The sequence below is a fragment of the Oculina patagonica genome, chromosome 1, assembly GCF_052425735.1.
Source record: "Oculina patagonica isolate OP01 chromosome 1, crgOcupat, whole genome shotgun sequence".
NCBI classification, from domain to species: Eukaryota; Metazoa; Cnidaria; class Anthozoa; order Scleractinia; family Oculinidae; genus Oculina; species Oculina patagonica.
This window is the reverse complement of record NC_135758.1, coordinates 26,790,050-26,796,356: the sequence shown is the minus strand read 5'-3', so window position 1 is coordinate 26,796,356 and position 6,307 is coordinate 26,790,050. Positions and strand designations below refer to the sequence as shown.

Below are 6,307 nucleotides of genomic sequence, written 5' to 3'. Positions count from 1 at the left end.
GTTGTAGGTCAAATTGGTTTTCAGGATAAATCCGTTTTCAACCTACAATCTTAGTCAAAAGCAAATTACACATTGACTTCGCCTCGCAGTTTCTATGGCAAATTTACCACTAGTTTTTAATATTCATCGCACTCCGCCAAAATACCCCCACTCCCCCATTCAAGGGCTTCCAAAATCAAGCGGGTTTGAAATTGGACCAATTAACAATAAAGTTGGCCTAAAATTACAATGTGTAAACACTTTTGTCACTTCATTGTAGATTAATCTGGTTTAACCAGAAGATAACACTCTTTTACTCCCTTTAAGCAAGTTGAATTTATTAATTGAGTTTTTTTCAAATTATTTTTAGTGATTTAAATATTGTCATAGTCAGGTTAAAACACATTTCCCTGAGTTGAAAACAGATTTAACCTGAAAATCAATTTGACCTACAACATAAACACTTGTTAGATTACAAGTAGATTTAACTATTTCCTGGAACCCCCACCTAGTCAGGGTCAAGTTTGCAAAATGCAAAGGTGTTACTCAGAAATAGTTTTAATTTTTCGAAAACGTATTATCGAGCGACGTTCTTTTTCAGTCTTGTTCTTAAGAGGGACTCTTAGCTACCAATTTTTTGCCAACGAAGGTTTCTAACTGTCATATTCTAGTGACAAGACTTCATACGGATAAGATCTTTGCACATCAAAGAAAGTTCTTTCACATGTTTCTCAATCGGTTGTAGTTACCACGAGTTTATATAAATAGTTATACGTTGATGTTGAAACAGAGTTACAGAGGTTAACATTTGACATTTTTTTATCACAGCAATTACATTTATTGGTTCTTTGATTTCAGGTTTGGAAGACGAAAGACCTAAAAAATGCCAAAAGTGGAAAAAGAAGAGCACACTAGATTGCAACGAAGAGCACAAGACGGTCTGTGCGAAGACTTGTGCCAGCATTGGCGGTGGAGGTGGAGATGGCGGTGGTGGTGGTGGTGGCGGTGGTGGCGGCGGCGGCGGCGGCGGTGGTGGTAATGGAGGCATTAAACTTTTATATATATCTACCTTGATTTATAAAAAGGTGGCTTTTGGGCTGTTAAGGAATGTATGGGATTTTACTTTTTTTTTTCTGAGGACATGGAGAATTGTTCGGCTTTCTTTCAATGATATACGTTTTTAATTTCCCATACATTTGATATATTTTTTCCGCATAATTGACGCGGTACGCGGAAAAATTATAGACAAATGTATGGAAAAATTAAAAACGTAACTGAACGTTTTCTAGCCCAGCAACATCCTTCAAATTCGGCGAATAAAAACTTTTGCCTAGTATCTTAACTTTACAATTCATAAGTTGTCCAGAATTCAATTTTTGCAGAAGATATTTGCCGTCGGATTCCCATACAAACACTTTAATTTCTACCCGGTTTGCCTACTCTTCAAAATGGCGTCGAAAACCGTGATATAAAGGCCTATTGGTAGAATTCGTGATTTGAACAAAATGGCTTAAATGCAGTCTTCATGGTTCGAAAAAACATAAATTAAAGTAATTAACCTTCACCTCGAGTTAAAACTAGCCCTCATTCAACGCTCCTTGCCAAAATAATGGCTCAGAACTATAGTGCTGTGTCAAAATTCATAAGACACCTTTAGTTTACCAAATCAAGTTAGATATATAATATATGTTTACTTCTTGAATTTTAATAGAATAAATTTGTAGAGCGCTCAAATAGTTATACGTTGATGTTGAAACAGAGTTACAGAGGTTAACATTTGACATTTTTTTATCACAGCAATAACATTTATTGGTTCTTTGATTTCAGGTTTGGAAGACGAAAGACCTAAAAAATGCCAAAAGTGGAAAAAGAAGGGCACACTAGATTGCAACGGAGAGCACAAGACGGTCTGTGCGAAGACTTGTGCCAGCATTGGCGGTGGAGGTGGAGATGGCGGTGGTGGTGGTGGTGGCGGTGGTGGCGGCGGCGGCGGCGGCGGCGGCGGTGGTGGTAATGGAGGCATTAAACTTTTATATATATCTACCTTGATTTATAAAAAGGTGGCTTTTGGGCTGTTAAGGAATGTATGGGATTTTACTTTTTTTTTTCTGAGGACATGGAGAATTGTTCGGCTTTCTTTCAATGATATACGTTTTTAATTTCCCATACATTTGATATATTTTTTCCGCATAATTGACGCGGTACGCGGAAAAATTATAGACAAATGTATGGAAAAATTAAAAACGTAACTGAACGTTTTCTAGCCCAGCAACATCCTTCAAATTCGGCGAATAAAAACTTTTGCCTAGTAACTTAACTTTACAATTCATAAGTTGTCCAGAATTCTATTTTTGTAGAAGATATTTGCCGTCGGATTCCCATACAAACACTTTAATTTCTACCCGGTTTGCCTACTTGTCAAAATGGCGTCGAAAACCGTGATATAAAGGCCTATTGGTAGAATTCGTGATTTGAACAAAATGGCTTAAATGCAGTCTTCATGGTTCGAAAAAACATAAATTAAAGTAATTAACCTTCACCTCGAGTTAAAACTAGCCCTCATTCAACGCTCCTTGCCAAAATAATGGCTCAGAACTATAGTGCTGAGTCAAAATTCATAAGACACCTTTAGTTTACCAAATCAAGTTAGATATATAATATATGTTTACTTCTTGAATTTTAATAGAAAAAATTTGTAGAGCGCTCAACTCTGAGAGGAGCAGTGATTATAACGATCAAAAGTAGAAGAATTCAATTCATCGTTTTATTGCGACAACGCTGTTTCGTGTGATCAAAGAATAACCACACTCATCAGTAGTGGTTTTGCAAAAAGAAGAAGGCTTTCCATCGCATTCGGTGCATTAAGGATTGTGTTTTATCGATCAGGGTTTGTAGATACTTGCTTTTACTTGCCAGCGGGATGTTCTTGGTCGAATAACCGAAATCTTTAACTTAGTAATTCATTCTTGACAGCGCTTAACTTGGTGAAAGAAACAGTAGAATCTTATATAATTGTCTGATGAGTCAGGTGGTCATTCTTCGATCACACGAAACAGCTTTGTTGCAATAAAACGATGAATTGAAATCTTTCTACTTTTGATCGTTATAATATATATTTATATATCTAATTTACACCTAATTGCAATTACGTTGTCATAGAAAAAAGGAAAAAAAATGGCAAATCGGAAAAAGAAAAAGAAAATAGAATTAATGAGGCAAGCAAACTATATTATCGGCCGTGTAATGGTACTCAAAGCAGTTATCAATAAGTTATGACTTTTCCTTCTCGACCTTGTATAATTCTGCTCGTGCAATGGCTCGTGCAATTTTGCAAGGTTTAGGATTTAGCTAATTACTCACTTTTTGCTTTTTTATTTTCATTTTCTACATGACAACGTAGCTACAATTAGGTACTAAATATACATAAAATATATATACTAAATCCCTTTAGTGCTGTTTCCACTATCATGTCGGTTCTTAAAGAAATTTATTTCACATTTTACTAAGTCAGTTGTAGTTGCGACGACCCTGAATAAAAAAAGTAACTTTGATATTGAAACAGGATTGTTAACCCTTTTGGTCACAGCAATTGTTTTAATGGTTCTTTGTTTTCAGGTTTGGAAGACAAAAATGCTAAGAAATGCAGAAAGTGGAAAAAGAAGGGTAAACTAAATTGCAAGAAAGAACGCCACAGGGATCTATGTGCGAAGACTTGTGCCGACATTGACGGCGGCGGCGGCGGCGGTGGTGGCGGTGGCGGTGGCGGCGGCGACGGCGGTGGCGGTGGAGGCGGCGGTGGAGGCGGTGGCGGTGGTGGCGGCGGTGGTGGCGGTGGCGGTGGAGGCGGTGGCGGTGGTGGCGGTGGAGACGGTGGCGGTGGAGGCGGTGGAGGCGGTGGCGGTGGAGGCGGTGGAGGCGGCGGCGGTGGAGGCGGTGGTGGTGGCGGCGGCGGTGGTGGCGGTGGCGGTAACGGAGGTAACCAAAGTATTAAACTTTTTTTTCCTCTCCCTTTTATTGTCTGAGAAAAACGGGCAAAATTTAAAAACGCCCAAATATGAAGGTCGGCCAAATTGCTTCATACGGTAAAATTTGACTGAACAGGGTGAAAGGAAACTATCATATATATCACACCTCACCTTTACCTCACTACACTCTTTTCTGTTACTAAAATGTTTGTTCGTTATTATGCCAAGGAAATGTTTTTTACTTGTAGGTTCCAATCCAAAACAAGTTGGTCTCAACTCGCACAATCAATACCGAAGAGTCCACAGCGCTCCTGGTATGCAGTTATCCTCACAACTTAACAATGACGCCCAGCGGTATGCAACCAAACTTGCTCGTGAGAGTCTGTTTGAACATGACCCAAATAACAAAGGCCAAGGCGAGAACCTGGGCCTACAATGCGCTCCGGGTAGTGATGCTGATTTAGTAAAGAAAGTCGTGGACGCATGGTAAGTATGACATTTATAGAAACAGGAATGGAAGTTTGGGAGAATGACAAATGCTGTGGGAACACAAGCCGATAGGCGAGTGTCTCCACAACTTTTTAGAGTTTTCTTAAAGTTGTTCTTTTGCATTGCCTATTCCAGCTCGCATGGGTATGTCGTGACTTATGATTGCCGTGACGACGACAACTGTCTGTATCTCCCTCAGTCGAGATATATAGAAACACGATTTTTAACCAATCAGCCCATGTATTTACCTTTATGCTATTTTCTAAATGATAATATTAGTCAAGTGTTAACAAACAGTGTAAGGCATATCTCTATTTGAGAGATGGCAGAAGTTATGGCACTTGTGAGTTTGCCTTTTCGCGCCTAGTCGTGCACGTAAAACCTCCGCATTCGCCTGGCGTCTGCTTTTTTTTTTAATATATAGAGGTAACCGCTAAATAAGTTGATGTGCTACAATGTTTGTAACTGTGACATCTGAACGCGTAACGTGACAGCACTTAATACATGCAAGTTTCAACTGTTGTTGCAGGTATTACGAGGTTTGCCAATACAACTTCAATAATGGGGGTTTTTCTGGTGCCACGGGTCACTTCACGCAAGTTGTGTGGAAGGGAAGCACACAGCTTGGCATAGGTTACGCCAGAGGATCTTACAGCTTTAATGGCAAAAAGTTTGACAACTGCCTGTTTGTGGTTGGCCGATACAAGGAAGCTGGAAACATGCAGGGGGATTTTCAGCGTAATGTTTTGAAGGGGAGTTTCAATAAGCAAGCCTCGTGTCCTCCCCCTAGGAACTATGGCAAAAGAAATGAGCTTTCTGCGAAGTCAAGTGCAGTTAAAAGTAGAGATACGAAAAACCTGGAACTGGTTTTGTAATTAAGCGATGATGTTAATTGTTTTATTTTTTATTATGAAATTTGACATGAATGAAGACGGGATAAATAAAACACAATGTTGTCGTCAGGCGTCTGAGCTTTTTTTTACTTGAACAGAGTTTTTTTTGAAAACATGTGCAGTCGTTAGTTTCTTATCCTCGTCTCGATAGAATTAAGCAGCAAGGAGTATTTGTACGCCCCCCCCCCCCGGTTTTGGTCAAGCACAATCTGTTAGGATTAACCGATTTCATCAGTCGAGTTCCAAAAACGGTAAAACAAGGCAAAAAAATATTTTCTTGTCCTCAGTATTATTTCCCCAGTTGTAATGTTCAAATCCATTTTGGCATTATGATGGCGATTATGGCTTACTTTGAAGAAACCTTTGACATTCTTCTCGACCTCGCCGATTCAGATTCACAATCGCGCGGCTCTCTTTTGATTTGCATAACGGTCATGTGACACTTACTTTTATGTATGAAGTTTTCTTAAAGCGGAAATAATTTTTTTTTCCCTGCATCTTCCGGTTATAGTTCATATGAGTGTTTGAAAATTTACTAAAATAGCTATTAAACCACAATGTCCGAGTTTCTATGAGCGAATATAGTCAACGAGGCGAAGCAGAGTTGACTATCGCTTATAGAAAACTCGGGCTCGTAGTCTTACTGTTAATGGAAACAGTGAACGAACCTGTTACCGCGCTATGCAAATTTCCCTTTGTTTTTGTATTCCCTCGCGTTTTCCTATCTTCGTGGCACGTTGTCGTTTCGTAATTAGTATTCCGTTTAGTGGTTGTAATTTTCGTTTTTCGTTCAGTATAAGCTTGTTGTTTAACCCTTTCACTCCTAAACGCGCATTCAGGCGCTATTTGGAGGTGCAGTCATTCATTCACTTGTGACGTCATTAATTAGCACGTCAGTGGAATTTCGTGATAAGAATCTGATAGAGCTTGAATCGACCTTTCTACAGGACTGTTCGTTTTGAATATCAGTTGCATTCTGAC

The 6,307-nt window shown here is 39.3% G+C and overlaps 1 pseudogene across 1 annotated transcript; it reads left to right on the top strand.

Moving 5' to 3' along the window:
* Positions 1-4,164: 4,164 nt before the first annotated feature.
* Positions 4,165-5,364, top strand: LOC144646077 (Golgi-associated plant pathogenesis-related protein 1 pseudogene; annotated as a pseudogene). The gene is made up of 2 exons (XR_013569360.1): positions 4,165-4,430; positions 4,963-5,364. The product of XR_013569360.1 is annotated as a Golgi-associated plant pathogenesis-related protein 1 pseudogene (transcript).
* The last annotated feature ends 943 nt before the right edge of the window (positions 5,365-6,307 follow it).